The sequence below is a fragment of the Lissotriton helveticus genome, chromosome 12 (genome assembly GCF_964261635.1).
Source record: "Lissotriton helveticus chromosome 12, aLisHel1.1, whole genome shotgun sequence".
Classification (NCBI taxonomy): Eukaryota; Metazoa; Chordata; class Amphibia; order Caudata; family Salamandridae; genus Lissotriton; species Lissotriton helveticus.
The window spans coordinates 97,462,443-97,489,270 of NC_136073.1; the positions used below are offsets into that span (position 1 = coordinate 97,462,443).

The 26,828-nt window shown below is 33.2% G+C and overlaps 34 non-coding genes across 34 annotated transcripts; all 34 read right to left on the reverse strand.

Moving 5' to 3' along the window:
* Positions 1 to 3,091: 3,091 nt before the first annotated feature.
* Positions 3,092 to 3,164, reverse strand: TRNAT-CGU (transfer RNA threonine (anticodon CGU)). The gene has a single exon. It is a non-coding gene; the product is annotated as a tRNA-Thr (tRNA).
* Positions 3,165 to 3,599: 435 nt separating this feature from the next.
* Positions 3,600 to 3,673, reverse strand: TRNAT-AGU (transfer RNA threonine (anticodon AGU)). Its single transcript has one exon. It is a non-coding gene; the product is annotated as a tRNA-Thr (tRNA).
* A 429-nt stretch (positions 3,674 to 4,102) lies between these two features.
* TRNAT-CGU (transfer RNA threonine (anticodon CGU)) lies at positions 4,103 to 4,175 on the reverse strand. The gene has a single exon. It is a non-coding gene; the product is annotated as a tRNA-Thr (tRNA).
* Positions 4,176 to 5,116: 941 nt separating this feature from the next.
* TRNAT-CGU (transfer RNA threonine (anticodon CGU)) lies at positions 5,117 to 5,189 on the reverse strand. The gene has a single exon. It is a non-coding gene; the product is annotated as a tRNA-Thr (tRNA).
* A 436-nt stretch (positions 5,190 to 5,625) lies between these two features.
* On the reverse strand, positions 5,626 to 5,699 carry TRNAT-AGU (transfer RNA threonine (anticodon AGU)). The gene has a single exon. It is a non-coding gene; the product is annotated as a tRNA-Thr (tRNA).
* Positions 5,700 to 6,127: 428 nt separating this feature from the next.
* Positions 6,128 to 6,200, reverse strand: TRNAT-CGU (transfer RNA threonine (anticodon CGU)). The gene has a single exon. It is a non-coding gene; the product is annotated as a tRNA-Thr (tRNA).
* A 435-nt stretch (positions 6,201 to 6,635) lies between these two features.
* Positions 6,636 to 6,709, reverse strand: TRNAT-CGU (transfer RNA threonine (anticodon CGU)). The gene has a single exon. It is a non-coding gene; the product is annotated as a tRNA-Thr (tRNA).
* A 939-nt stretch (positions 6,710 to 7,648) lies between these two features.
* On the reverse strand, positions 7,649 to 7,724 carry TRNAT-AGU (transfer RNA threonine (anticodon AGU)). Its single transcript has one exon. It is a non-coding gene; the product is annotated as a tRNA-Thr (tRNA).
* A 428-nt stretch (positions 7,725 to 8,152) lies between these two features.
* Positions 8,153 to 8,225, reverse strand: TRNAT-CGU (transfer RNA threonine (anticodon CGU)). Its single transcript has one exon. It is a non-coding gene; the product is annotated as a tRNA-Thr (tRNA).
* A 437-nt stretch (positions 8,226 to 8,662) lies between these two features.
* Positions 8,663 to 8,736, reverse strand: TRNAT-AGU (transfer RNA threonine (anticodon AGU)). Its single transcript has one exon. It is a non-coding gene; the product is annotated as a tRNA-Thr (tRNA).
* A 940-nt stretch (positions 8,737 to 9,676) lies between these two features.
* Positions 9,677 to 9,750, reverse strand: TRNAT-AGU (transfer RNA threonine (anticodon AGU)). Its single transcript has one exon. It is a non-coding gene; the product is annotated as a tRNA-Thr (tRNA).
* Positions 9,751 to 10,175: 425 nt separating this feature from the next.
* On the reverse strand, positions 10,176 to 10,252 carry TRNAT-CGU (transfer RNA threonine (anticodon CGU)). Its single transcript has one exon. It is a non-coding gene; the product is annotated as a tRNA-Thr (tRNA).
* Positions 10,253 to 10,687: 435 nt separating this feature from the next.
* Positions 10,688 to 10,761, reverse strand: TRNAT-AGU (transfer RNA threonine (anticodon AGU)). The gene has a single exon. It is a non-coding gene; the product is annotated as a tRNA-Thr (tRNA).
* Positions 10,762 to 11,190: 429 nt separating this feature from the next.
* TRNAT-CGU (transfer RNA threonine (anticodon CGU)) lies at positions 11,191 to 11,263 on the reverse strand. The gene has a single exon. It is a non-coding gene; the product is annotated as a tRNA-Thr (tRNA).
* Positions 11,264 to 11,698: 435 nt separating this feature from the next.
* TRNAT-CGU (transfer RNA threonine (anticodon CGU)) lies at positions 11,699 to 11,772 on the reverse strand. The gene has a single exon. It is a non-coding gene; the product is annotated as a tRNA-Thr (tRNA).
* Positions 11,773 to 12,711: 939 nt separating this feature from the next.
* TRNAT-AGU (transfer RNA threonine (anticodon AGU)) lies at positions 12,712 to 12,785 on the reverse strand. Its single transcript has one exon. It is a non-coding gene; the product is annotated as a tRNA-Thr (tRNA).
* Positions 12,786 to 13,215: 430 nt separating this feature from the next.
* Positions 13,216 to 13,288, reverse strand: TRNAT-CGU (transfer RNA threonine (anticodon CGU)). Its single transcript has one exon. It is a non-coding gene; the product is annotated as a tRNA-Thr (tRNA).
* A 435-nt stretch (positions 13,289 to 13,723) lies between these two features.
* On the reverse strand, positions 13,724 to 13,797 carry TRNAT-CGU (transfer RNA threonine (anticodon CGU)). The gene has a single exon. It is a non-coding gene; the product is annotated as a tRNA-Thr (tRNA).
* A 939-nt stretch (positions 13,798 to 14,736) lies between these two features.
* On the reverse strand, positions 14,737 to 14,810 carry TRNAT-AGU (transfer RNA threonine (anticodon AGU)). The gene has a single exon. It is a non-coding gene; the product is annotated as a tRNA-Thr (tRNA).
* Positions 14,811 to 15,240: 430 nt separating this feature from the next.
* TRNAT-CGU (transfer RNA threonine (anticodon CGU)) lies at positions 15,241 to 15,313 on the reverse strand. Its single transcript has one exon. It is a non-coding gene; the product is annotated as a tRNA-Thr (tRNA).
* Positions 15,314 to 15,751: 438 nt separating this feature from the next.
* Positions 15,752 to 15,825, reverse strand: TRNAT-AGU (transfer RNA threonine (anticodon AGU)). The gene has a single exon. It is a non-coding gene; the product is annotated as a tRNA-Thr (tRNA).
* Positions 15,826 to 16,765: 940 nt separating this feature from the next.
* TRNAT-AGU (transfer RNA threonine (anticodon AGU)) lies at positions 16,766 to 16,839 on the reverse strand. Its single transcript has one exon. It is a non-coding gene; the product is annotated as a tRNA-Thr (tRNA).
* Positions 16,840 to 17,779: 940 nt separating this feature from the next.
* TRNAT-CGU (transfer RNA threonine (anticodon CGU)) lies at positions 17,780 to 17,853 on the reverse strand. The gene has a single exon. It is a non-coding gene; the product is annotated as a tRNA-Thr (tRNA).
* A 939-nt stretch (positions 17,854 to 18,792) lies between these two features.
* TRNAT-AGU (transfer RNA threonine (anticodon AGU)) lies at positions 18,793 to 18,866 on the reverse strand. The gene has a single exon. It is a non-coding gene; the product is annotated as a tRNA-Thr (tRNA).
* Positions 18,867 to 19,295: 429 nt separating this feature from the next.
* TRNAT-CGU (transfer RNA threonine (anticodon CGU)) lies at positions 19,296 to 19,368 on the reverse strand. Its single transcript has one exon. It is a non-coding gene; the product is annotated as a tRNA-Thr (tRNA).
* A 437-nt stretch (positions 19,369 to 19,805) lies between these two features.
* On the reverse strand, positions 19,806 to 19,879 carry TRNAT-AGU (transfer RNA threonine (anticodon AGU)). Its single transcript has one exon. It is a non-coding gene; the product is annotated as a tRNA-Thr (tRNA).
* Positions 19,880 to 20,310: 431 nt separating this feature from the next.
* TRNAT-CGU (transfer RNA threonine (anticodon CGU)) lies at positions 20,311 to 20,383 on the reverse strand. The gene has a single exon. It is a non-coding gene; the product is annotated as a tRNA-Thr (tRNA).
* Positions 20,384 to 21,324: 941 nt separating this feature from the next.
* TRNAT-CGU (transfer RNA threonine (anticodon CGU)) lies at positions 21,325 to 21,397 on the reverse strand. Its single transcript has one exon. It is a non-coding gene; the product is annotated as a tRNA-Thr (tRNA).
* Positions 21,398 to 22,848: 1,451 nt separating this feature from the next.
* TRNAT-AGU (transfer RNA threonine (anticodon AGU)) lies at positions 22,849 to 22,922 on the reverse strand. Its single transcript has one exon. It is a non-coding gene; the product is annotated as a tRNA-Thr (tRNA).
* Positions 22,923 to 23,861: 939 nt separating this feature from the next.
* On the reverse strand, positions 23,862 to 23,936 carry TRNAT-AGU (transfer RNA threonine (anticodon AGU)). Its single transcript has one exon. It is a non-coding gene; the product is annotated as a tRNA-Thr (tRNA).
* Positions 23,937 to 24,365: 429 nt separating this feature from the next.
* Positions 24,366 to 24,438, reverse strand: TRNAT-CGU (transfer RNA threonine (anticodon CGU)). Its single transcript has one exon. It is a non-coding gene; the product is annotated as a tRNA-Thr (tRNA).
* A 938-nt stretch (positions 24,439 to 25,376) lies between these two features.
* TRNAT-CGU (transfer RNA threonine (anticodon CGU)) lies at positions 25,377 to 25,449 on the reverse strand. The gene has a single exon. It is a non-coding gene; the product is annotated as a tRNA-Thr (tRNA).
* Positions 25,450 to 25,886: 437 nt separating this feature from the next.
* On the reverse strand, positions 25,887 to 25,960 carry TRNAT-AGU (transfer RNA threonine (anticodon AGU)). Its single transcript has one exon. It is a non-coding gene; the product is annotated as a tRNA-Thr (tRNA).
* Positions 25,961 to 26,391: 431 nt separating this feature from the next.
* TRNAT-CGU (transfer RNA threonine (anticodon CGU)) lies at positions 26,392 to 26,464 on the reverse strand. Its single transcript has one exon. It is a non-coding gene; the product is annotated as a tRNA-Thr (tRNA).
* Between the last annotated feature and the right edge of the window lie 364 nt (positions 26,465 to 26,828).

Genomic DNA, 26,828 nt, shown 5'->3' on the forward strand with positions numbered 1-26,828 from the left:
CGAAATAGGGGTTACAAAAGCGGGTCTTGATCCTAGAGATTTTGGATCTCATTCCTTCAGGATTGGGGCAGCAACTGAGGCGGTGGCGGGGGGCCTCCCAGTGGAAAGAGTGAAGACAATTGGGAGGTGGTCGTCAGACTGCTATAAACGTTATGTTCGGATTGACATGCTATGATTACCTGTCACTCACGCTTGGTCTCTTTCCGCTCTCTTACAGTTTCTCAGACCTGTTACGCAGGGGAGGAATTTGTCGTCGGGCACCGCCAATATTCATCGGCACGGAGCGGCGAACAGGAAACAACAAAGAACACTGTCTGGATTGTCGGTCATTCATATGTAAAGCGAGCGGAATGTGTCTTCCTGTCAGGTGACAAGAAAGAAAGGGCGGCACAACTAGGGTTGAATATCACGTTCTTTGGCAGAGGAGGGTTGTGTCTTCACGAGTTTCGGGGATTCTTCCAAGGGCTGTTAGCACGCCAGCGGGCTCCACCGTCAGTGGTGATACTTCACCTTGGGGAGAACGATTTGGCAACACTGGGCAGGCGCATCTTGATGGAGGAGATTATCTCAACAGCGGGTTGGATAGCTAGGACCTGCCCAGGGTGCACACTAGTATGGTCACAACTAATACCTCGACTTCAGTGGCGGGGGGGTCATTCGGTCAGGGCGTTGAATCACTCGGTAAAGAGGATCAACACACGGTTGGATAGGTTGTTTCGAACCCCCGTGTTGCAGTCAATACCTCATGGGTGCATCTGGGGTGACAAGTATTACTTGAAGGACGGGGTTCATTTGACAGAAGAGGGTAATGTCCTATGGTCTGACAATATCTGGGCTTGGCTAGAGGGCTGGGATAGGAGGAGTGTGTCCTTAGGCAGGGGCTAGGAGGGGAGGCCAGATCGTCGGTTAACAATACTGGCCTGTGGCGGTAAGGTCATTATCGGTGAGCACATATTTGAGGTCTGAGGGGGCGGGCATCATCCTATGGAGGTTCCCGCCCGGGGGGAGGGGCCTGCGGGCCACTCCCAGTACTCCAGGGGCAAGGTAATATGCAAAGGAGCGCGGGTAGGAGTAGTTCACGCTTTCGTTAGGCTGGTAGCCACCCCGCGCGCGTGGACTCATGACGCCACCGGCGCAGAGTAAGGGCCCTCCTTTAGTGGGTAAATGGAGTTTGGGGCGTAGACCGGGCAATTCCCGGGGTAACACTGCGCATGCGCACTTCTAGGGAGAAGGCGCAGCTTGTAGGACCTGACACCGGTAGTGACCCTGCCATATGGCCAGAAATGTACAAAAATCAAGGTAGGATGTTTAGCTTAAGCTAGGAACGACTTGTATTAGAGTTTTGTTAAGGTCAGGCTCTCAAACTTGTTGATAACAATTGTATAACTGAATGTCCTGCTGATTTTTGTATTCATTGTTGATTATGCAATTAAAACCTTTTTTAATTTCATACTTTAATAAATACGGCCGGGCGACTAGCGCCCGCCTTCCAAAAAGTAAAACACGTCTCGTGTCCACGTTCCTGGGTGTTGGGTGCCGGATTGGGGGGGGGCGGCAGCTAGTCGCTGACCATGTGAAAAGGGGGGGCCCTCGGCCCCCCCGCACGCATGGCGGCGCGGCGACCGCCTCACCCCCTCTCTCCCTCGGGTCCTTCGACGGTGGGGGCGTGCCCTTGGGCGCGGCCCACCGCCGATTGGCCGGCGCCCCTCCTGACCCGGATTCAATGGACTGGTTCCGGCTCGGGGGGGGCGGGCGATAGGAGGGGCCACCCGGCCCCTCGGGAATAAGAGGTGGGGAGCGCCCAGGAGACCCCCTTGTCCCTGGACGCTCCCTCACTGAACGCTGTGCCCCGCGTTCGGGGCTTCTTTGTTTCCCACCCACCATCCCTTGGTACAAAGTTTAGGCAGCGTTATGTCCGGTTTAATGGTAAGTTTCAAAGGTATGGACCGCGGGAGAGAGTAGGCTGTTGTTGTATTTTGTGATCTGTTGTTAGGACTTTTTCCCCTTCGTAGAAAAATGATGTGTGAAGTGAACTGTATTTGAAGATATGTGTCTTTAGGCCTTTTTTCCCTTTGTAGTTATACGTTGATATTGTAATTTTGAGTAACATGAGTGCACTAAACGGTAATGTTATGCCATGTGTCGTTAGGCCTTTTTTCCCCTTTTAGCTATGCGTGGATACTGTTATTATTAGCCAGTGTAGTTGTCCTTTAGAATTTTCCATAGGTCGTCGTATTTATTAGGTATGGGACATGCGGTAAGGTCATTATCGGTGAGCACATATTTGAGGTCTGAGGGGGCGGGCATCATCCTATGGAGGTTCCCGCCCGGGGGGAGGGGCCTGCGGGCCACTCCCAGTACTCCAGGGGCAAGGTAATATGCAAAGGAGCGCGGGTAGGAGTAGTTCACGCTTTCCTTAGGCTGGTAGCCACCCCGCGCGCGTGGACTCATGACGCCACCGGCGCAGAGTAAGGGCCCTCCTTTAGTGGGTAAATGGAGTTTGGGGCGTAGACCGGGCAATTCCCGGGGTAACACTGCGCATGCGCACTTCTAGGGAGAAGGCGCAGCTTGTAGGACCTGACACCGGTAGTGACCCTGCCATATGGCCAGAAATGTACAAAAATCAAGGTAGGATGTTTAGCTTAAGCTAGGAACGACTTGTATTAGAGTTTTGTTAAGGTCAGGCTCTCAAACTTGTTGATAACAATTGTATAACTGAATGTCCTGCTGATTTTTGTATTCATTGTTGATTATGCAATTAAAACCTTTTTTAATTTCATACTTTAATAAATACGGCCGGGCGACTAGCGCCCGCCTTCCAAAAAGTAAAACACGTCTCGTGTCCACGTTCCTGGGTGTTGGGTGCCGGATTGGGGGGGGGGCGGCAGCTAGTCGCTGACCATGTTGTTCTTTGTCATTTACTTTTCGATATTTCAGTCAATGCATTCCTATAAAAATCTTCACAATGCCAAGTATTTTATTTCATTTCATGATAACTTATTCTAAAGTTCATAGAACCAGACGTTTATTCTTAAATTGTATTCAACATTTGTTTGATGAAAAATATTCCTAAAGCATGGAGAAAACAGTTAGGTGCTACTGAGATTTGAACTCAGGTTTTCCTGTTTACGAGACAGGCGCTTTAACCACTAAGCCACAGCACCAACATCAATAACAAAAAATACATAAATAATCTACTGCTGATGATGACATTTTGTTCCCTGCTATAAATTCTTCTTTATATGTACTGTAATCTTAAACACAATAAGATACTCAATCACTAAACAAGTATTAATATGTTTTAATAAACAGGTACTCTTATAAAACCCAATGTTATTTCTTGAATACATTATATTTTTTTTCATGAAGGCATTAATATAGCTCAAATCGAGGTAGTAATGTCATATACGTCTTTCTCATAGATATGTCTTTTTTTATTTTGCAAAAACAGTATTCACTCTATAATCCTGAAAATACTTTCGTTTTTATGAGGTTGAAGATGATCTGTTCAACAGTAAGTTGAATCAGACTTTTATATTTTAATTGTATCAGAATAGGACCTAATGAAATTGATTTGTTATATAACAAAGAGAAAAGCAAGGCGCTGCTGAGAGTTGAACTCAGGATCTCCTGTTTACTAGACAGGCGCTTTAACCAGCTAAACCACAGCACCCCCTTGAGTCTTTACTTTGAAAAACTTTTCTTTTGGTGTTCAAGAGAATATTGCTTTTTCACTTTCATATTCTTTTATAAGTTCACAGACTTCTCTACTCAAACACTTTAGATGAAGAAGATTCACTTATTCAAAAACACCTCTCTAATTTGAAGTTTACCCTATTCATAGAATTTTAAAATATACCTTGCCGAAGAGTGGATTAGTTGAACTCAACAATAGAGTGATCATACGGCTCTATCTTGTTCTTTGTCATTTACTTTTCGATATTTCAGTCAATGCATTCCTATAAAAATCTTCACAATGCCAAGTATTTTATTTCATTTTATGATAACTTATTCTAAAGTTCATAGAACCAGACGTTTATTCTTAAATTGTATTCAACATTTGTTTGATGAAAAATATTCCTAAAGCATGGAGAAAACAGTTAGGTGCTACTGAGATTTGAACTCAGGTTTTCCTGTTTACGAGACAGGCGCTGTAACCACTAAGCCACAGCACCAACATCAATAGCAAAAAATACATAAATAATCTACTGCTGATGATGACATTTTGTTCCCTGCTATAAATTCTTCTTTATATGTACTGTAATCTTAAACACAATAAGATACTCAATCACTAAACAAGTATTAATATGTTTTAATAAACAGGTACTCTTATAAAACCCGTTGTTATTTCTTGAATACATTATATTTTTTTTTTCATGTAGGCATTAATATAGCTCAAATCGAGGTAGTAATGTCATATACGTCTTTCTCATAGATATGTCTTTTTTTATTTTGCAACAACAGTATTCACTCTATAATCTTGAAAATACTTTGGTTTTTATGAGGTTTAAGATGATCTGTTCAACAGTAAGATGAATCAGAGTTTTATATTTTAATTGTATCAGAATAGGACCTAATGAAATTGATTTGTTATATAACAAAGAGAAAAGCAAGGCGCTGCTGAGAGTTGAACTCAGGATCTCCTGTCTACTAGACAGGCGCTTTAACCAGCTAAACCACAGCACCCCCTTGAGTCTTTACTTTGAAAGACTTTTCTTTATGGTGTTCAAGAGAATATTGCTTTTTCACTTTCATATTCTTTTATAAGTTCACAGACTTCTCTACTCAAACACTTTAGATGAAGAAGCTTCACTTATTCAAAAACACCTCTCTAATTTGAAGTTTACCCTATTCATAGAATTTTAAAATATACCTTGCCGAAGAGTGGATTAGTTGAACTCAACAATAGAGTGATCATACGGCTCTATCTTGTTCTTTGTCATTTACTTTTCGATATTTCAGTCAATGCATTCCTATAAAAATCTTCACAATGCCAAGTATTTTATTTCATTTCATGATAACTTATTCTAAAGTTCATAGAACCAGACGTTTATTCTTAAATTGTATTCAACATGTGTTTGATGAAAAATATTCCTAAAGCATGGAGAAAACAGTTAGGTGCTACTGAGATTTGAACTCAGGTTTTCCTGTTTACGAGACAGGCGCTTTAACCAGTAAGCCACAGCACCAACATCAATAACAAAAAATACATAAATAATCTACTGCTGATGATGAAATTTTGTTCCCTGCTATAAATTCTTCTTTATATGTACTGTAATCTTAAACACAATAAGATACTCAATCACTAAACAAGTATTAATATGTTTTAATAAACAGGTACTCTTATAAAACCCAATGTTATTTCTTGAATACATTATATTTTTTTTCATGAAGGCATTAATATAGCTCAAATCGAGGTAGTAATGTCATATACGTCTTTCTCATAGATATGTCTTTTTTTTATTTTGCAAAAACAGTATTCACTCTATAATCCTGAAAATACTTTCGTTTTTATGAGGTTGAAGATGATCTGTTCAACAGTAAGTTGAATCAGACCTTTATATTTTAATTGTATCAGAATAGGACCTAATGAAATTGATTTGTTATATAACAAAGAGAAAAGCAAGGCGCTGCTGAGAGTTGAACTCAGGATCTCCTGTTTACTAGACAGGCGCTTTAACCAGCTAAACCACAGCACCCCCTTGAGTCTTTACTTTGAAAAACTTTTCTTTTGGTGTTCAAGAGAATATTGCTTTTTCACTTTCATATTCTTTTATAAGTTCACAGACTTTCTACTCAAACACTTTAGATGAAGAAGATTCACTTATTCAAAAACACCTCTCTAATTTGAAGTTTACCCTATTCATAGAATTTTAAAATATACCTTGCCAAAGAGTGGATTAGTTGAACTCAACAATAGAGTGATCATACGACTCTATCTTGTTCTTTGTCATTTACTTTTCGATATTTCAGTCAATGCATTCCTATAAAAATCTTCACAATGCCAAGTATTTTATTTCATTTCATGATAACTTATTCTAAAGTTCATAGAACCAGACGTTTATTCTTAAATTGTATTCAACATTTGTTTGATGAAAAATATTCCTAAAGCATGGAGAAAACAGTTAGGTGCTACTGAGATTTGAACTCAGGTTTTCCTGTTCACGAGACAGGCGCTTTAACCACTAAGCCACAGCACCAACATCAATAGCAAAAAATCCATAAATAATCTACTGCTGATGATGAAATTTTGTTCCCTGCTATAAATTCTTCTTTATATGTACTGTAATCTTAAACACAATAAGATACTCAATCACTAAACAAGTATTAATATGTTTTAATAAACAGGTACTCTTATAAAACCCAATGTTATTTCTTGAATACATTATATTTTTTTTCATGAAGGCATTAATATAGCTCAAATCGAGGTAGTAATGTCATATACGTCTTTCTCATAGATATGACTTTTTTTATTTTGCAACAACAGTGTTCACTCTATAATCTTGAAAATACTTTGGTTTTTATGAGGTTTAAGATGATCTGTTCAACAGTAAGATGAATCAGACTTTTATATTTTAATTGTATCAGAATAGGACCTAATGAAATTGATTTGTTATATAACAAAGAGAAAAGCAAGGCGCTGCTGAGAGTTGAACTCAGGATCTCCTGTTTACGAGACAGGCGCTTTAACCAGCTAAGCCACAGCACCCCCTTGAGTCTTTACTTTGAAAGACTTTTCTTTATGGTGTTCAAGAGAATATTGCTTTTTCACTTTCATATTCTTTTATAAGTTCACAGACTTCTCTACTCAAACACTTTAGATGAAGAAGCTTCACTTATTCAAAAACACCTCTCTAATTTGAAGTTTACCCTATTCATAGAATTCTAAAATATACCTTGCCGAAGAGTGGATTAGTTGAACTCAACAATAGAGTGATCATACGGCTCTATCTTGTTCTTTGTCATTTACTTTTCGATATTTCAGTCAATGCATTCCTATAAAAATCTTCACAATGCCAAGTATTTTATTTCATTTTATGATAACTTATTCTAAAGTTCATAGAACCAGACGTTTATTCTTAAATTGTATTCAACATTTGTTTGATGAAAAATATTCCTAAAGCATGGAGAAAATAGTTAGGTGCTACTGAGATTTGAATTCAGGATTTCCTGTTTACGAGACAGGCGCTTTAACCACTAAGTCACAGCACCAACGTCAATAGCAAAAAATACATAAATAATCTACTGCTGATGATGAAATTTTGTTTCCTGCTATAAATTCTTCTTTATATGTACTGTAATCTTAAACACAATAAGATACTCAGTCACTAGACAAGTAATAATATGTTTTAATAAACAGGTACTCTTATAAAACCCAATGTTATTTCTTGAATACATTATATTTTTTTTTCATGAAGGCATTAATATAGCTCAAATCGAGGTAGTAATGTCATATACGTCTTTCTCATAGATATGTCTTTTTTTATTTTGCAACAACAGTATTCACTCTATAATCTTGAAAATACTTTGGTTTTTATGAGTTTTAAGATGATCTGTTCAACAGTAAGATGAATCAGACTTTTATATTTTAATTGTATCAGAATAGGACCTAATGAAATTGATTTGTTATATAACAAAGAGAAAAGCAAGGCGCTGCTGAGAGTTGAACTCAGGATCTCCTGTTTACTAGACAGGCGCTTTAACCAGCTAAGCCACAGCACACCCTTGAGTCTTTACTTTGAAAGACTTTTCTTTATGGTGTTCAAGAGAATATTGCTTTTTCACTTTCATATTCTTTTATAAGTTCACAGACTTCTCTACTCAAACACTTTAGATGAAGAAGCTTCACTTATTCAAAAACACCTCTCTAATTTGAAGTTTACCCTATTCATAGAATTTTAAAATATACCTTGCCGAAGAGTGGATTAGTTGAACTCAACAATAGAGTGATCATACGGCTCTATCTTTTTCTTTGTCATTTACTTTTCGATATTTCAGTCAATGCATTCCTATAAAAATCTTCACAATGCCAAGTATTTTATTTCATTTCATGATAACTTATTCTAAAGTTCATAGAACCAGACGTTTATTCTTAAATTGTATTCAACATTTGTTTGATGAAAAATATTCCTAAAGCATGGAGAAAACAGTTAGGTGCTACTGAGATTTGAACTCAGGTTTTCCTGTTTACGAGACAGGCGCTTTAACCACTAAGCCACAGCACCAACATCAATAACAAAAAATACATACATAATCTACTGCTGATAATGAAATTTTGTTCCCTGCTATAAATTCTTCTTTATATGTACTGTAATCTTAAACACAATAAGATACTCAATCACTAAACAAGTATTAATATGTTTTAATAAACAGGTACTCTTATAAAACCCAATGTTATTTCTTGAATACATTATATTTTTTTTTTCATGAAGGCATTAATATAGCTCAAATTGAGGTAGTAATGTCATATACGTCTTTCTCATAGATATGTCTTTTTTTATTTTGCAACAACAGTATTCACTCTATAATCTTGAAAATACTTTGGTTTTTATGAGGTTTAAGATGATCTGTTCAACAGTAATATGAATCAGACTTTTATATTTTAATTGTATCAGAATAGGACCTAATGAAATTGATTTGTTATATAACAAAGAGAAAAGCAAGGCGCTGCTGAGAGTTGAACTCAGGATCTCCTGTCTACTAGACAGGCGCTTTAACCAGCTAAGCCACAGCACCCCCTTGAGTCTTTACTTTGAAAGACTTTTCTTTATGGTGTTCAAGAGAATATTGCTTTTTCACTTTCATATTCTTTTATAAGTTCACCGACTTCTCTACTCAAACACTTTAGATGAAGAAGCTTCACTTATTCAAAAACACCTCTCTAATTTGAAGTTTACCCTATTCATAGAATTTTAAAATATACCTTGCCGAAGAGTGGATTAGTTGAACTCAACAATAGAGTGATCATACGGCTCTATCTTGTTCTTTATCATTTACTTTTCGATATTTCAGTCAATGCATTCCAATAAAAATCTTCACAATGCCAAGTATTTTATTTCATTTTATGATAACTTATTCTAAAGTTCATAGAACCAGACGTTTATTCTTAAATTGTATTCAACATTTGTTTGATGAAAAATATTCCTAAAGCATGGAGAAAATAGTTAGGTGCTACTGAGATTTGAATTCAGGATTTCCTGTTTACGAGACAGGCGCTTTAACCACTAAGTCACAGCACCAACGTCAATAGCAAAAAATACATAAAGAATCTACTGCTGATGATGAAATTTCGTTTCCTGCTATAAATTCTTCTTTATATGTACTGTAATCTTAAACACAATAAGATACTCAATCACTAGACAAGTATTAATATGTTTTAATAAACAGGTACTCTTATAAAACCCAATGTTATTTCTTGAATACATTATGTTTTTTTTTTCATGAAGGAATTAATATAGCTCAAATCGAGGTAGTAATGTCATATACGTCTTTCTCATAGATATGTCTTTTTTTATTTTGCAACAACAGTATTCACTTTATAATCTTGAAAATACTTTGGTTTTTATGAGGTTTAAGATGATCTGTTCAACCGTAAGATGAATCAGACTTTTATATTTTAATTGTATCAGAATAGGACCTAATGAAATTGATTTGTTATATAACAAAGAGAAAAGCAAGGCGCTGCTGAGAGTTGAACTCAGGATCTCCTGTTTACTAGACAGGCGCTTTAACCAGCTAAACCACAGCACCCCCTTGAGTCTTTACTTTGAAAAACTTTTCTTTTGGTGTTCAAGAGAATATTGCTTTTTCACTTTCATATTCTTTTATAAGTTCACAGACTTCTCTACTCAAACACTTTAGATGAAGAAGATTCACTTATTCAAAAACACCTCTCTAATTTGAAGTTTACCCTATTCATAGAATTTTAAAATATACCTTGCCGAAGAGTGGATTAGTTGAACTCAACAATAGAGTGATCATACGGCTCTATCTTGTTCTTTGTCATTTACTTTTCGATATTTCAGTCAATGCATTCCTATAAAAATCTTCACAATGCCAAGTATTTTATTTCATTTTATGATAACTTATTCTAAAGTTCATAGAACCAGACGTTTATTCTTAAATTGTATTCAACATTTGTTTGATGAAAAATATTCCTAAAGCATGGAGAAAACTGTTATGTGCTACTGAGATTTGAACTCAGGTTTTCCTGTTTACGAGACAGGCGCTTTAACCACTAAGCCACAGCACCAACATCAATAGCAAAAAATACATAAATAATCTACTGCTGATGATGAAATTTTGTTCCCTGCTATAAATTCTTCTTTATATGTACTGTTATCTTAAACACAATAAGATACTCAATCACTAAACAAGTATTAATATGTTTTAATAAACAGGTACTCTTATAAAACCCAATGTTATTTCTTGAATACATTATATTTTTTTTCATGAAGGCATTAATATAGCTCAAATCGAGGTAGTAATGTCATATACGTCTTTCTCATAGATATGTCTTTTTTTATTTTGCAACAACAGTGTTCACTCTATAATCTTGAAAATACTTTGGTTTTTATGAGGTTTAAGATGATCTGTTCAACAGTAAGATGAATCAGACTTTTATATTTTAATTGTATCAGAATAGGACCTAATGAAATTGATTTGTTATATAACAAAGAGAAAAGCAAGGCGCTGCTGAGAGTTGAACTCAGGATCTCCTGTTTACTAGACAGGCGCTTTAACCAGCTAAACCACAGCACCCCCTTGAGTCTTTACTTTGAAAAACTTTTCTTTTGGTGTTCAAGAGAATATTGCTTTTTCACTTTCATATTCTTTTATAAGTTCACAGACTTCTCTACTCAAACACTTTAGATGAAGAAGATTCACTTATTCAAAAACACCTCTCTAATTTGAAGTTTACCCTATTCATAGAATTTTAAAATATACCTTGCCGAAGAGTGGATTAGTTGAACTCAACAATAGAGTGATCATACGGCTCTATCTTGTTCTTTGTCATTTACTTTTCGATATTTCAGTCAATGCATTCCTATAAAAATCTTCACAATGCCAAGTATTTTATTTCATTTTATGATAACTTATTCTAAAGTTCATAGAACCAGACGTTTATTCTTAAATTGTATTCAACATTTGTTTGATGAAAAATATTCCTAAAGCATGGAGAAAACAGTTAGGTGCTACTGAGATTTGAACTCAGGTTTTCCTGTTTACGAGACAGGCGCTTTAACCACTAAGCCACAGCACCAACATCAATAGCAAAAAATACATAAATAATCTACTGCTGATGATGAAATTTTGTTCCCTGCTATAAATTCTTCTTTATATGTACTGTAATCTTAAACACAATAAGATACTCAATCACTAAACAAGTATTAATATGTTTTAATAAACAGGTACTCTTATAAAACCCAATGTTATTTCTTGAATACATTATATTTTTTTTCATGAAGGCATTAATATAGCTCAAATCGAGGTAGTAATGTCATATACGTCTTTCTCATAGATATGTCTTTTTTTATTTTGCAACAACAGTGTTCACTCTATAATCTTGAAAATACTTTGGTTTTTATGAGGTTTAAGATGATCTGTTCAACAGTAAGATGAATCAGACTTTTATATTTTAATTGTATCAGAATAGGACCTAATGAAATTGATTTGTTATATAACAAAGAGAAAAGCAAGGCGCTGCTGAGAGTTGAACTCAGGATCTCCTGTTTACGAGACAGGCGCTTTAACCAGCTAAGCCACAGCACCCCCTTGAGTCTTTACTTTGAAAGACTTTTTTTTATGGTGTTCAAGAGAATATTGCTTTTTCACTTTCATATTCTTTTATAAGTTCACAGACTTCTCTACTCAAACACTTTAGATGAAGAAGCTTCACTTATTCAAAAACACCTCTCTAATTTGAAGTTTACCCTATTCATAGAATTCTAAAATATACCTTGCCGAAGAGTGGATTAGTTGAACTCAACAATAGAGTGATCATACGGCTCTATCTTGTTCTTTGTCATTTACTTTTCGATATTTCAGTCAATGCATTCCTATAAAAATCTTCACAATGCCAAGTATTTTATTTCATTTTATGATAACTTATTCTAAAGTTCATAGAACCAGACGTTTATTCTTAAATTGTATTCAACATTTGTTTGATGAAAAATATTCCTAAAGCATGGAGAAAATAGTTAGGTGCTACTGAGATTTGAATTCAGGATTTCCTGTTTACGAGACAGGCGCTTTAACCACTAAGTCACAGCACCAACGTCAATAGCAAAAAATACATAAATAATCTACTGCTGATGATGAAATTTTGTTTCCTGCTATAAATTCTTCTTTATATGTACTGTAATCTTAAACACAATAAGATACTCAATCACTAGACAAGTAATAATATGTTTTAATAAACAGGTACTCTTATAAAACCCAATGTTATTTCTTGAATACATTATATTTTTTTTTCATGAAGGCATTAATATAGCTCAAATCGAGGTAGTAATGTCATATACGTCTTTCTCATAGATATGTCTTTTTTTATTTTGCAACAACAGTATTCACTCTATAATCTTGAAAATACTTTGGTTTTTATGAGTTTTAAGATGATCTGTTCAACAGTAAGATGAATCAGACTTTTATATTTTAATTGTATCAGAATAGGACCTAATGAAATTGATTTGTTATATAACAAAGAGAAAAGCAAGGCGCTGCTGAGAGTTGAACTCAGGATCTCCTGTTTACTAGACAGGCGCTTTAACCAGCTAAGCCACAGCACCCCCTTGAGTCTTTACTTTGAAAGACTTTTCTTTATGGTGTTCAAGAGAATATTGCTTTTTCACTTTCATATTCTTTTATAAGTTCACAGACTTCTCTACTCAAACACTTTAGATGAAGAAGCTTCACTTATTCAAAAACACCTCTCTAATTTGAAGTTTACCCTATTCATAGAATTTTAAAATATACCTTGCCGAAGAGTGGATTAGTTGAACTCAACAATAGAGTGATCATACGGCTCTATCTTTTTCTTTGTCATTTACTTTTCGATATTTCAGTCAATGCATTCCTATAAAAATCTTCACAATGCCAAGTATTTTATTTCATTTTATGATAACTTATTCTAAAGTTCATAGAACCAGACGTTTATTCTTAAATTGTATTCAACATTTGTTTGATGAAAAATATTCCTAAAGCATGGAGAAAACAGTTAGGTGCTACTGAGATTTGAACTCAGGTTTTCCTGTTTACGAGACAGGCGCTTTAACCACTAAGCCACAGCACCAACATCAATAGCAAAAAATACATAAATAATCTACTGCTGATGATGAAATTTTGTTCCCTGCTATAAATTCTTCTTTATATGTACTTTAATCTTAAACACAATAAGATACTCAATCACTAAACAAGTATTAATATGTTTTAATAAACAGGTACTCTTATAAAACCCAATGTTATTTCTTGAATACATTATATTTTTTTTCATGAAGGCATTAATATAGCTCAAATCGAGGTAGTAATGTCATATACGTCTTTCTCATAGATATGTCTTTTTTTATTTTGCAACAACAGTGTTCACTCTATAATCTTGAAAATACTTTGGTTTTTATGAGGTTTAAGATGATCTGTTCAACAGTAAGATGAATCAGACTTTTATATTTTAATTGTATCAGAATAGGACCTAATGAAATTGATTTGTTATATAACAAAGAGAAAAGCAAGGCGCTGCTGAGAGTTGAACTCAGGATCTCCTGTTTACGAGACAGGCGCTTTAACCAGCTAAGCCACAGCACCCCCTTGAGTCTTTACTTTGAAAGACTTTTCTTTATGGTGTTCAAGAGAATATTGCTTTTTCACTTTCATATTCTTTTATAAGTTCACAGACTTCTCTACTCAAACACTTTAGATGAAGAAGCTTCACTTATTCAAAAACACCTCTCTAATTTGAAGTTTACCCTATTCATAGAATTCTAAAATATACCTTGCCGAAGAGTGGATTAGTTGAACTCAACAATAGAGTGATCATACGGCTCTATCTTGTTCTTTGTCATTTACTTTTCGATATTTCAGTCAATGCATTCCTATAAAAATCTTCACAATGCCAAGTATTTTATTTCATTTTATGATAACTTATTCTAAAGTTCATAGAACCAGACGTTTATTCTTAAATTGTATTCAACATTTGTTTGATGAAAAATATTCCTAAAGCATGGAGAAAATAGTTAGGTGCTACTGAGATTTGAATTCAGGATTTCCTGTTTACGAGACAGGCGCTTTAACCACTAAGTCACAGCACCAACGTCAATAGCAAAAAATACATAAATAATCTACTGCTGATGATGAAATTTTGTTTCCTGCTATAAATTCTTCTTTATATGTACTGTAATCTTAAACACAATAAGATACTCAATCACTAGACAAGTAATAATATGTTTTAATAAACAGGTACTCTTATAAAACCCAATGTTATTTCTTGAATACATTATATTTTTTTTTCATGAAGGCATTAATATAGCTCAAATCGAGGTAGTAATGTCATATACGTCTTTCTCATAGATATGTCTTTTTTTATTTTGCAACAACAGTATTCACTCTATAATCTTGAAAATACTTTGGTTTTTATGAGTTTTAAGATGATCTGTTCAACAGTAAGATGAATCAGACTTTTATATTTTAATTGTATCAGAATAGGACCTAATGAAATTGATTTGTTATATAACAAAGAGAAAAGCAAGGCGCTGCTGAGAGTTGAACTCAGGATCTCCTGTTTACTAGACAGGCGCTTTAACCAGCTAAGCCACAGCACCCCCTTGAGTCTTTACTTTGAAAGACTTTTCTTTATGGTGTTCAAGAGAATATTGCTTTTTCACTTTCATATTCTTTTATAAGTTCACAGACTTCTCTACTCAAACACTTTAGATGAAGAAGCTTCACTTATTCAAAAACACCTCTCTAATTTGAAGTTTACCCTATTCATAGAATTTTAAAATATACCTTGCCGAAGAGTGGATTAGTTGAACTCAACAATAGAGTGATCATACGGCTCTATCTTTTTCTTTGTCATTTACTTTTCGATATTTCAGTCAATGCATTCCTATAAAAATCTTCACAATGCCAAGTATTTTATTTCATTTCATGATAACTTATTCTAAAGTTCATAGAACCAGACGTTTATTCTTAAATTGTATTCAACATTTGTTTGATGAAAAATATTCCTAAAGCATGGAGAAAACAGTTAGGTGCTACTGAGATTTGAACTCAGGTTTTCCTGTTTACGAGACAGGCGCTTTAACCACTAAGCCACAGCACCAACATCATTAACAAAAAATACATACATAATCTACTGCTGATAATGAAATTTTGTTCCCTGCTATAAATTCTTCTTTATATGTACTGTAATCTTAAACACAATAAGATACTCAATCACTAAACAAGTATTAATATGTTTTAATAAACAGGTACTCTTATAAAACCCAATGTTATTTCTTGAATACATTATATTTTTTTTTTTCATGAAGGCATTAATATAGCTCAAATTGAGGTAGTAATGTCATATACGTCTTTGTCATAGATATGTCTTTTTTTATTTAGCAACAACAGTATTCACTCTATAATCTTGAAAATACTTTGGTTTTTATGAGGTTTAAGATGATCTGTTCAACAGTAAGATGAATCAGACTTTTATATTTTAATTGTATCAGAATAGGACCTAATGAAATTGATTTGTTATATAACAAAGAGAAAAGCAAGGCGCTGCTGAGAGTTGAACTCAGGATCTCCTGTCTACTAGACAGGCGCTTTAACCAGCTAAGCCACAGCACCCCCTTGAGTCTTTACTTTGAAAGACTTTTCTTTATGGTGTTCAAGAGAATATTGCTTTTTCACTTTCATATTCTTTTATAAGTTCACCGACTTCTCTACTCAAACACTTTAGATGAAGAAGCTTCACTTATTCAAAAACACCTCTCTAATTTGAAGTTTACCCTATTCATAGAATTTTAAAATATACCTTGCCGAAGAGTGGATTAGTTGAACTCAACAATAGAGTGATCATACGGCTCTATCTTGTTCTTTATCATTTACTTTTCGATATTTCAGTCAATGCATTCCAATAAAAATCTTCACAATGCCAAGTATTTTATTTCATTTTATGATAACTTATTCTAAAGTTCATAGAACCAGACGTTTATTCTTAAATTGTATTCAACATTTGTTTGATGAAAAATATTCCTAAAGCATGGAGAAAATAGTTAGGTGCTACTGAGATTTGAATTCAGGATTTCCTGTTTACGAGACAGGCGCTTTAACCACTAAGTCACAGCACCAACGTCAATAGCAAAAAATACATAAAGAATCTACTGCTGATGATGAAATTTCGTTTCCTGCTATAAATTCTTCTTTATATGTACTGTAATCTTAAACACAATAAGATACTCAATCACTAGACAAGTATTAATATGTTTTAATAAACAGGTACTCTTATAAAACCCAATGTTATTTCTTGAATACATTATGGGGTTTTTTTCATGAAGGAATTAATATAGCTCAAATCGAGGTAGTAATGTCATATACGTCTTTCTCATAGATATGTCTTTTTTTATTTTGCAGCAACAGTATTCACTTTATAATCTTGAAAATACTTTGGTTTTTATGAGGTTTAAGATGATCTGTTCAACCGTAAGATGAATCAGACTTTTATATTTTAATTGTATCAGAATAGGACCTAATGAAATTGATTTGTTATATAACAAAGAGAAAAGCAAGGCGCTGCTGAGAGTTGAACTCAGGATCTCCTGTCTACTAGACAGGCGCTTTAACCAGCTAAGCCACAGCACCCCCTTGAGTCTTTACTTTGAAAGACTTTTCTTTATGGTGTTCAAGAGAATATTGCTTTTTCACTTTCATATTCTTTTATAAGTTCACCGACTTCTCTACTCAAACACTTTAGATGAAGAAGCTTCACTTATTCAAAAACACCTCTCTAATTTGAAGTTTACCCTATTCATAGAATTTTAAAATATACCTTGCCGAAGAGTGGATTAGTTGAACTCAACAATAGAGTGATCATACGGCTCTATCTTGTTCTTTATCATTTACTTTTCGATATTTCAGTCAATGCATTCCAATAAAAATCTTCACAATGCCAAGTATTTTATTTCATTTTATGATAACTTATTCTAAAGTTCATAGAACCAGACGTTTATTCTTAAATTGTATTCAACATTTGTTTGATGAAAAATATTCCTAAAGCATGGAGAAAATAGTTAGGTGCTACTGAGATTTGAATTCAGGATTTCCTGTTTACGAGACAGGCGCTTTAACCACTAAGTCACAGCACCAACGTCAATAGCAAAAAATACATAAAGAATCTACTGCTGATGATGAAATTTCGTTTCCTGCTATAAATTCTTCTTTATATGTACTGTAATCTTAAACACAATAAGATACTCAATCACTAGACAAGTATTAATATGTTTTAATAAACAGGTACTCTTATAAAACCCAATGTTATTTCTTGAATACATTATGGGGTTTTTTTCATGAAGGAATTAATATAGCTCAAATCGAGGTAGTAATGTCATATACGTCTTTCTCATAGATATGTCTTTTTTTATTTTGCAGCAACAGTATTCACTTTATAATCTTGAAAATACTTTGGTTTTTATGAGGTTTAAGATGATCTGTTCAACCGTAAGATGAATCAGACTTTTATATTTTAATTGTATCAGAATAGGACCTAATGAAATTGATTTGTTATATAACAAAGAGAAAAGCAAGGCGCTGCTGAGAGTTGAACTCAGGATCTCCTGTTTACGAGACAGGCGCTTTAACCAGCTAAGCCACAGCACCCCCTTGAGTCTTTACTTTGAAATACTTTTCTTTATGGTGTTCAAGAGAATATTGCTTTTTCACTTTCATATTCTTTTATAAGTTCACAGACTTCTCTACTCAAACACTTTAGATGAAGAAGCTTCACTTATTCAAAAACACCTCTCTAATTTGAAGTTTACCCTATTCATAGAATTCTAAAATATACCTTGCCGAAGAGTGGATTAGTTGAACTCAACAATAGAGTGATCATACGGCTCTATCTTGTTCTTTGTCATTTACTTTTCGATATTTCAGTCAATGCATTCCTATAAAAATCTTCACAATGCCAAGTATTTTATTTCATTTTATGATAACTTATTCTAAAGTTCATAGAACCAGACGTTTATTCTTAAATTGTATTCAACATTTGTTTGATGAAAAATATTCCTAAAGCATGGAGAAAATAGTTAGGTGCTACTGAGATTTGAATTCAGGATTTCCTGTTTTCGAGACAGGCGCTTTAACCACTAAGTCACAGCACCAACGTCAATAGCAAAAAATACATAAATAATCTACTGCTGATGATGAAATTTTGTTTCCTGCTATAAATTCTTCTTTATATGTACTGTAATCTTAAACACAATAAGATACTCAATCACTAGACAAGTAATAATATGTTTTAATAAACAGGTACTCTTATAAAACCCAATGTTATTTCTTGAATACATTATATTTTTTTTTCATGAAGGCATTAATATAGCTCAAATCGAGGTAGTAATGTCATATACGTCTTTCTCATAGATATGTCTTTTTTTATTTTGCAACAACAGTATTCACTCTATAATCTTGAAAATACTTTGGTTTTTATGAGTTTTAAGATGATCTGTTCAACAGTAAGATGAATCAGACTTTTATATTTTAATTGTATCAGAATAGGACCTAATGAAATTGATTTGTTATATAACAAAGAGAAAAGCAAGGCGCTGCTGAGAGTTGAACTCAGGATCTCCTGTTTACTAGACAGGCGCTTTAACCAGCTAAACCACAGCACCCCCTTGAGTCTTTACTTTGAAAAACTTTTCTTTTGGTGTTCAAGAGAATATTGCTTTTTCACTTTCATATTCTTTTATAAGTTCACAGACTTCTCTACTCAAACACTTTAGATGAAGAAGCTTCACTTATTCAAAAACACCTCTCTAATTTGAAGTTTACCCTATTCATAGAATTTTAAAATATACCTTGCCGAAGAGTGGATTAGTTGAACTCAACAATAGAGTGATCATACGGCTCTATCTTTTTCTTTGTCATTTACTTTTCGATATTTCAGTCAATGCATTCCTATAAAAATCTTCACAATGCCAAGTATTTTATTTCATTTCATGATAACTTATTCTAAAGTTCATAGAACCAGACGTTTATTCTTAAATTGTATTCAACATTTGTTTGATGAAAAATATTCCTAAAGCATGGAGAAAGCAGTTAGGTGCTACTGAGATTTGAACTCAGGTTTTCCTGTTTACGAGACAGGCGCTTTAACCACTAAGCCACAGGACCAACGTCAATAGCAAAAAATACATAAATAATCTACTGCTGATGATGAAATTTTGTTTCCTGCTATAAATTCTTCTTTATATGTACTGTAATCTTAAACACAATAAGATACTCAATCACTAGACAAGTATTAATATGTTTTAATAAACAGGTACTCTTATAAAACCCAATGTTATTTCTTAAATACATTATGGTTTTTTTTTCATGAAGGAATTAATATAGCTCAAATCGAGGTAGTAATGTCATATACGTCTTTCTCATAGATATGTCTTTTTTTATTTTGCAACAACAGTATTCACTTTATAATCTTGAAAATACTTTGGTTTTTATGAGGTTTAAGATGATCTGTTCAACCGTAAGATGAATCAGACTTTTATATTTTAATTGTATCAGAATAGGACCTAATGAAATTGATTTGTTATATAACAAAGAGAAAAGCAAGGCGCTGCTGAGAGTTGAACTCAGGATCTCCTGTTTACTAGACAGGCGCTTTAACCAGCTAAGCCACAGCACCCCCTTGACTCTTTCCTTTGAAAGACTTTTCTTTATGGTGTTCAAGAGAATATTGCTTTTTCACTTTCATATTCTTTTATAAGTTGACAGACTTCTCTACTCAAACACTTTAGATGAAGACGCTTCACTTATTCAAAAACACCTCTCTAATTTGAAGTTTACCCTATTCATAGAATTTTAAAATATACCTTGCCGAAGAGTGGATTAGTTGAACTTAACAATAGAGTGATCATATGGCTCTATCTTGTTCTTTGTCATTTACTTTTCGATATTTCAGTCAATGCATTCCTATAAAAATCTTCACAATACCAAGTATTTTATTTCATTTTATGATAACTTATTCTAAAGTTCATAGAACCAGACGTTTAATTCTTAAAATGTATTCAATACTTGTTTGATGAAAAATATTCCTAAAGCATGGAGAAAACAGTTAGGTGCTGCTGAGATTTGAACTCAGGATTTCCTGTTTACGAGACAGGTGCTTTAACCACTAAGCCACAGCACCAACGTCAATAGCAAAAAATACATAAATAATCTACTGCTGATGATGAAATTTTGTTCCCTGCTATAAATTCTTCTTTATATGTACTGTAATCTTAAACACAATAAGATACTCAATCACTAAACAAGTATTAATATGTTTTAATAAACAGGTACTCTTATAAAACCCAATGTTATTTCTTGAATACATTATATATTTTTTTTCATGAAGGCATTAATATAGCTCAAATCGAGGTAGTAATGTCATATACGTCTTTCTCATAGATATGTCTTTTTTTATTTTGCAACAACAGTATTCACTCTATAATCTTGAAAATACTTTGGTTTTTATGAGGTTTAAGATGATCTGTTCAACAGTAAGATGAATCAGACTTTTATATTTTAATTGTATCAGAATAGGACCTAATGAAATTGATTTGTTATATAACAAAGAGAAAAGCAAGGCGCTGCTGAGAGTTGAACTCAGGATCTCCTGTCTACTAGACAGGCGCTTTAACCAGCTAAACCACAGCACCCCCTTGAGTCTTTACTTTGAAAGACTTTTCTTTATGGTGTTCAAGAGAATATTGCTTTTTCACTTTCATATTCTTTTATAAGTTCACAGACTTCTCTACTCAAAAACTTTAGATGAAGAAGATTCACTTATTCAAAAACACCTCTCTAATTTGAAGTTTACCCTATTCATAGAATTTTAAAATATACCTTGCCGAAGAGTGGATTAGTTGAACTCAACAATAGAGTGATCATACGGCTCTATCTTGTTCTTTGTCATTTACTTTTCGATATTTCAGTCAATGCATTCCTATAAAAATCTTCACAATGCCAAGTATTTTATTTCATTTTATGATAACTTATTCTAAAGTTCATAGAACCAGACGTTTATTCTTAAATTGTATTCAACATTTGTTTGATGAAAAATATTCCTAAAGCATGGAGAAAACAGTTAGGTGCTACTGAGATTTGAACTCAGGATTTCCTGTTTACGAGACAGGCGCTTTCACCACTAAGCCACAGCACCAACGTCAATAGTAAAAAATACATAAATAATCTACTGCTGATGGTGAAATTTTGTTCCCTGCTATAAATTCTTCTTTATATGTACTGTAATCTTAAACACAATAAGATACTCAATCACTAAACAAGTATTAATATGTTTTAATAAACAGGTACTCTTATAAAACCCAATGTTATTTCTTGAATACATTATATATTTTTTTTCATGAAGGCATTAATATAGCTCAAATCGAGGTAGTAATGTCATATACGTCTTTCTCATAGATATGTCTTTTTTTATTTTGCAACAACAGTATTCACTCTATAATCTTGAAAATACTTTGGTTTTTATGAGGTTTAAGATGATCTGTTCAACAGTAAGATGAATCAGACTTTTATATTTTAATTGTATCAGAATAGGACCTAATGAAATTGATTTGTTATATAACAAAGAGAAAAGCAAGGCGCTGCTGAGAGTTGAACTCAGGATCTCCTGTCTACTAGACAGGTGCTTTAACCAGCTAAACCACCGCACCGCCTTGAGTCTTTACTTTGAAAGACTTTTCTTTATGGTGTTCAAGAGAATATTGCTTTTTCACTTTCATATTCTTTTATAAGTTCACAGACTTCTCTACTCAAACACTTTAGATGAAGAAGCTTCACTTATTCAAAAACACCTCTCTAATTTGAAGTTTACCCTATTCATAGAATTTTAAAATATACCTTGCCGAAGAGTGGATTAGTTGAACTCAACAATAGAGTGATCATACGGCTCTATCTTGTTCTTTGTCATTTACTTTTCGATATTTCAGTCAATGCATTCCTATAAAAATCTTCACAATGCCAAGTATTTTATTTCATTTTATGACAACTTATTCTAAAGTTCATAGAACCAGACGTTTATTCTTAAATTGTATTCAACATTTGTTTGATGAAAAATATTCCTAAAGCATGGAGAAAACAGTTAGGTGCTACTGAGATTTGAACTCAAAATTTCCTGTTTACGAGATAGGCGCTTTAACCACTAAGCCACAGCACCAACGTCAATAGCAAAAAATACATAAATAATCTACTGCTGATGATGAAATTGTGTTCCCTGCTATAAATTCTTCTTTATATGTACTGTAATCTTAAACACAATAAGATACTCAATCACTAAACAAGTATTACTATGTTTTAATAAACAGGTACTCTTATAAAACCCAATGTTATTTCTTGAATACATTATATTTTTTTTCATGAAGGCATTAATATAGCTCAAATCGAGGTAGTAATGTCATATACGTCTTTCTCATAGATATGTCTTTTTTTTTATTTTGCAAAAACAGTATTCACTCTATAATCCTGAAAATACTTTCGTTTTTATGAGGTTGAAGATGATCTGTTCATCAGTAAGTTGAATCAGACTTTTATATTTTAATTGTATCAGAATAAGACCTAATGAAATTGATTTGTTATATAACAAAGAGAAAAGCAAGGCGCTGCTGAGAGTTGAACTCAGGATCTCCTGTTTACTAGACAGGCGCTTTAACCAGCTAAACCACAGCACCCCCTTAAGTCTTTACTTTGAAAGACTTTTCTTTTGGTGTTCAAGAGAATATTTCTTTTTCACTTTCATATTATTTTATAAGTTCACAGACTTCTCTACTCAAACACTTTAGATGAAGAAGCTTCACTTATTCAAAAACACCTCTCTAATTTGAAGTTTACCCTATTCATAGAATTTTAAAATATACCTTGCCGAAGAGTGGATTAGTTGAACTCACCAATAGAGTGATCATACGGCTCTATCTTGTTCTTTGTCATTTACTTTTCGATATTTCAGTCAATGCATTCCTATAAAAATCTTCACAATGCCAAGTATTTTATTTCATTTTATGATAACTTACTCAAAAATTCATAGAACCAGACGTTTATTCTTAAATTGTATTCAACATTTGTTTGACGAAAAATATTCCTAAAGCATGGAGAAAATAGTTAGGTGCTACTGAGATTTGAATTCAGGATTTCCTGTTTACGAGACAGGCGCTTTAACCACTAAGTCACAGCACCAACGTCTATAGCAAAAAATACATAAATAATCTACTGCTGATGATGACATTTTGTTCCCAGCTATAAATTCTTCTTTATATGAACTGTAATCTTAAACACAATAAGATACTCAATCACTAAACAAGTATTAATATGTTTTAATAAACAGGTACTCTTATAAAACCCAATGTTATTTCTTGAATACATTATATTTGTTTTTTCATGAAGGCATTAATATAGCTCAAATCGAGGTAGTAATGTCATATACGTCTTTCTCATAGATATGTCTTTTTTTATTTTGCAACAACAGTATTCACTCTATAATCTTGAAAATACTTTGGTTTTTATGAGTGTTAAGATGATCTGTTCAACAGTAAGATGAATCAGACTTTTATATTTTAATTGTATCAGAATAGGACCTAATGAAATTGATTTGTTATATAACAAAGAGAAAAGCAAGGCACTGCTGAGAGTTGAACTCAGGATCTCCTGTTTACTAGACAGGCGCTTTAACCAGCTAAGCCACAGCATCCCCTTGAGTCTTTACTTTGAAAGACTTTTCTTTATGGTGTTCAAGAGAATATTGCTTTTTCACTTTCATATTCTTTTATAAGTTCACAGACTTCTCTACTCAAACACTTTAGATGAAGAAGCTTCACTTATTCAAAAACACCTCTCTAATTTGAAGTTTACCCTATTCATAGAATTTTAAAATATACCTTGCCGAAGAGTGGATTAGTTGAACTCAACAATAGAGTGATCATACGGCTCTATCTTGTTCTTTGTCATTTACTTTTCGATATTTCAGTCAATGCATTCCTATAAAAATCTTCACAATGCCAAGTATTTTATTTCATTTTATGATAACTTATTCTAAAGTTCATAGAACCAGACGTTTATTCTTAAATTGTATTCAACATTTGTTTGATGAAAAATATTCCTAAAGCATGGAGAAAACAGTTAGGTGCTACTGAGATTTGAACTCAAAATTTCCTGTTTACGAGACAGGCGCTTTAACCACTAAGCCACAGCACCGTCAATAGCAAAAAATACATAAATAATCTACTGCTGATGATGAAATTTTGTTTCCTGCTATAAATTCTTCTTTATATGTACTGTAATCTTAAACACAATAAGATACTCAATCACTAGACAAGTATTAATATGTTTTAATAAACAGGTACTCTTATAAAACCCAATGTTATTTCTTAAATACATTATGTTTTTTTTTTCATGAAGGAATTAATATAGCTCAAATCGAGGTAGTAATGTCATATACGTCTTTCTCATAGATATGTCTTTTTTTATTTTGCAACAACAGTATTCACTCTATAATCTTGAAAATACTTTGGTTTTTATGAGTGTTAAGATGATCTGTTCAACAGTAAGATGAATCAGACTTTTATATTTTAATTGTATCAGAATAGGACCTAATGAAATTGATTTGTTATATAACAAAGAGAAAAGCAAGGCACTGCTGAGAGTTGAACTCAGGATCTCCTGTTAACTAGACAGGCGCTTTAACCAGCTAAGCCACAGCATCCCCTTGAGTCTTTACTTTGAAAGACTTTTCTTTATGGTGTTCAAGAGAATATTGCTTTTTCACTTTCATATTCTTTTATAAGTTCACAGACTTCTCTACTCAAACACTTTAGATGAAGAAGCTTCACTTATTCAAAAACACCTCTCTAATTTGAAGTTTACCCTATTCATAGAATTTTAAAATATACCTTGCCGAAGAGTGGATTAGTTGAACTCAACAATAGAGTGATCATACGGCTCTATCTTGTTCTTTGTCATTTACTTTTCGATATTTCAGTCAATGCATTCCTATAAAAATCTTCACAATGCCAAGTATTTTATTTCATTTTATGATAACTTATTCTAAAGTTCATAGAACCAGACGTTTATTCTTAAATTGTATTCAACATTTGTTTGATGACAAATATTCCTAAAGCATGGAGAAAACAGTTAGGTGCTACTGAGATTTGAACTCAGGATTTCCTGTTTACGAGACAGGCGCTTTAACCACTAAGCCACAGCACCAACGTCAATAGCAAAAAATACATAAATAATCTACTGCTGATGATGAAATTTTGTTTCCTGCTATAAATTCTTCTTTATATGTACTGTAATCTTAAACACAATAAGATACTCAATCACTAGACAAGTATTAATATGTTTTAATAAACAGGTACTCTTATAAAACCCAATGTTATTTCTTAAATACATTATGTTTTTTTTTTCATGAAGGAATTAATATAGCTCAAATCGAGGTAGTAATGTCATATACGTCTTTCTCATAGATATGTCTTTTTTTATTTTGCAACAACAGTATTCACTCTATAATCCTGAAAATACTTTCGTTTTTATGAGGTTTAAGATGATCGGTTCAACAGTAAGATGAATCAGACTTTTATATTTTAATTGTATCAGAATAGGACCTAATGAAATTGATTTGTTATATAACAAAGAGAAAAGCAAGGCGCTGCTGAGAGTTGAACTCAGGATCTCCTGTTTACTAGACAGGCGCTTTAACCAGCTAAGCAACAGCACCCCCTTGAGTCTTAACTTTGAAAGACTTTTCTTTATGGTGTTCAAGAGAATATTGCTTTTTCACTTTCATATTCTTTTATAAGTTCACAGACTTCTCTACTCAAACACTTTAGATGAAGACGCTTCACTTATTCAAAAACACCTCTCTAATTTGAAGTTTACCCTATTCATAGAATTTTAAAATATACCTTGCCGAAGAGTGGATTAGTTGAACTCAACAATAGAGTGATCATATGGCTCTATCTTGTTCTTTGTCATTTACTTTTCGATATTTCAGTCAATGCATTCCTATAAAAATCTTCACAATACCAAGTATTTTATTTCATTTTATGATAACTTATTCTAAAGTTCATAGAACCAGACGTTTAATTCTTAAAATGTATTCAATACTTGTTTGATGAAAAATATTCCTAAAGCATGGAGAAAACAGTTAGATGCTACTGAGATTTGAACTCAGGATTTCCTGTTTACGAGACAGGCGCTTTAACCACTAAGCCACAGCACCAACGTCAATAGCAAAAAATACATAAATAATCTACTGCTGATGATGAAATTTTGTTCCCTGCTATAAATTCTTCTTTATATGTACTGTAATCTTAAACACAATAAGATACTCAATCACTAAACAAGTATTAATATGTTTTAATAAACAGGTACTCTTATAAAACCCAATGTTATTTCTTGAATACATTATATTTTTTTTTCATGAAGGCATTAATATAGTTCAAATCGAGGTAGTAATGTCATATACGTCTTTCTCATAGATATGTCTTTTTTTATTTTGCAACAACAGTATTCACTCTATAATCTTGAAAATACTTTGGTTTTTATGAGGTTTAAGATGATCTGTTCAACAGTAAGATGAATCA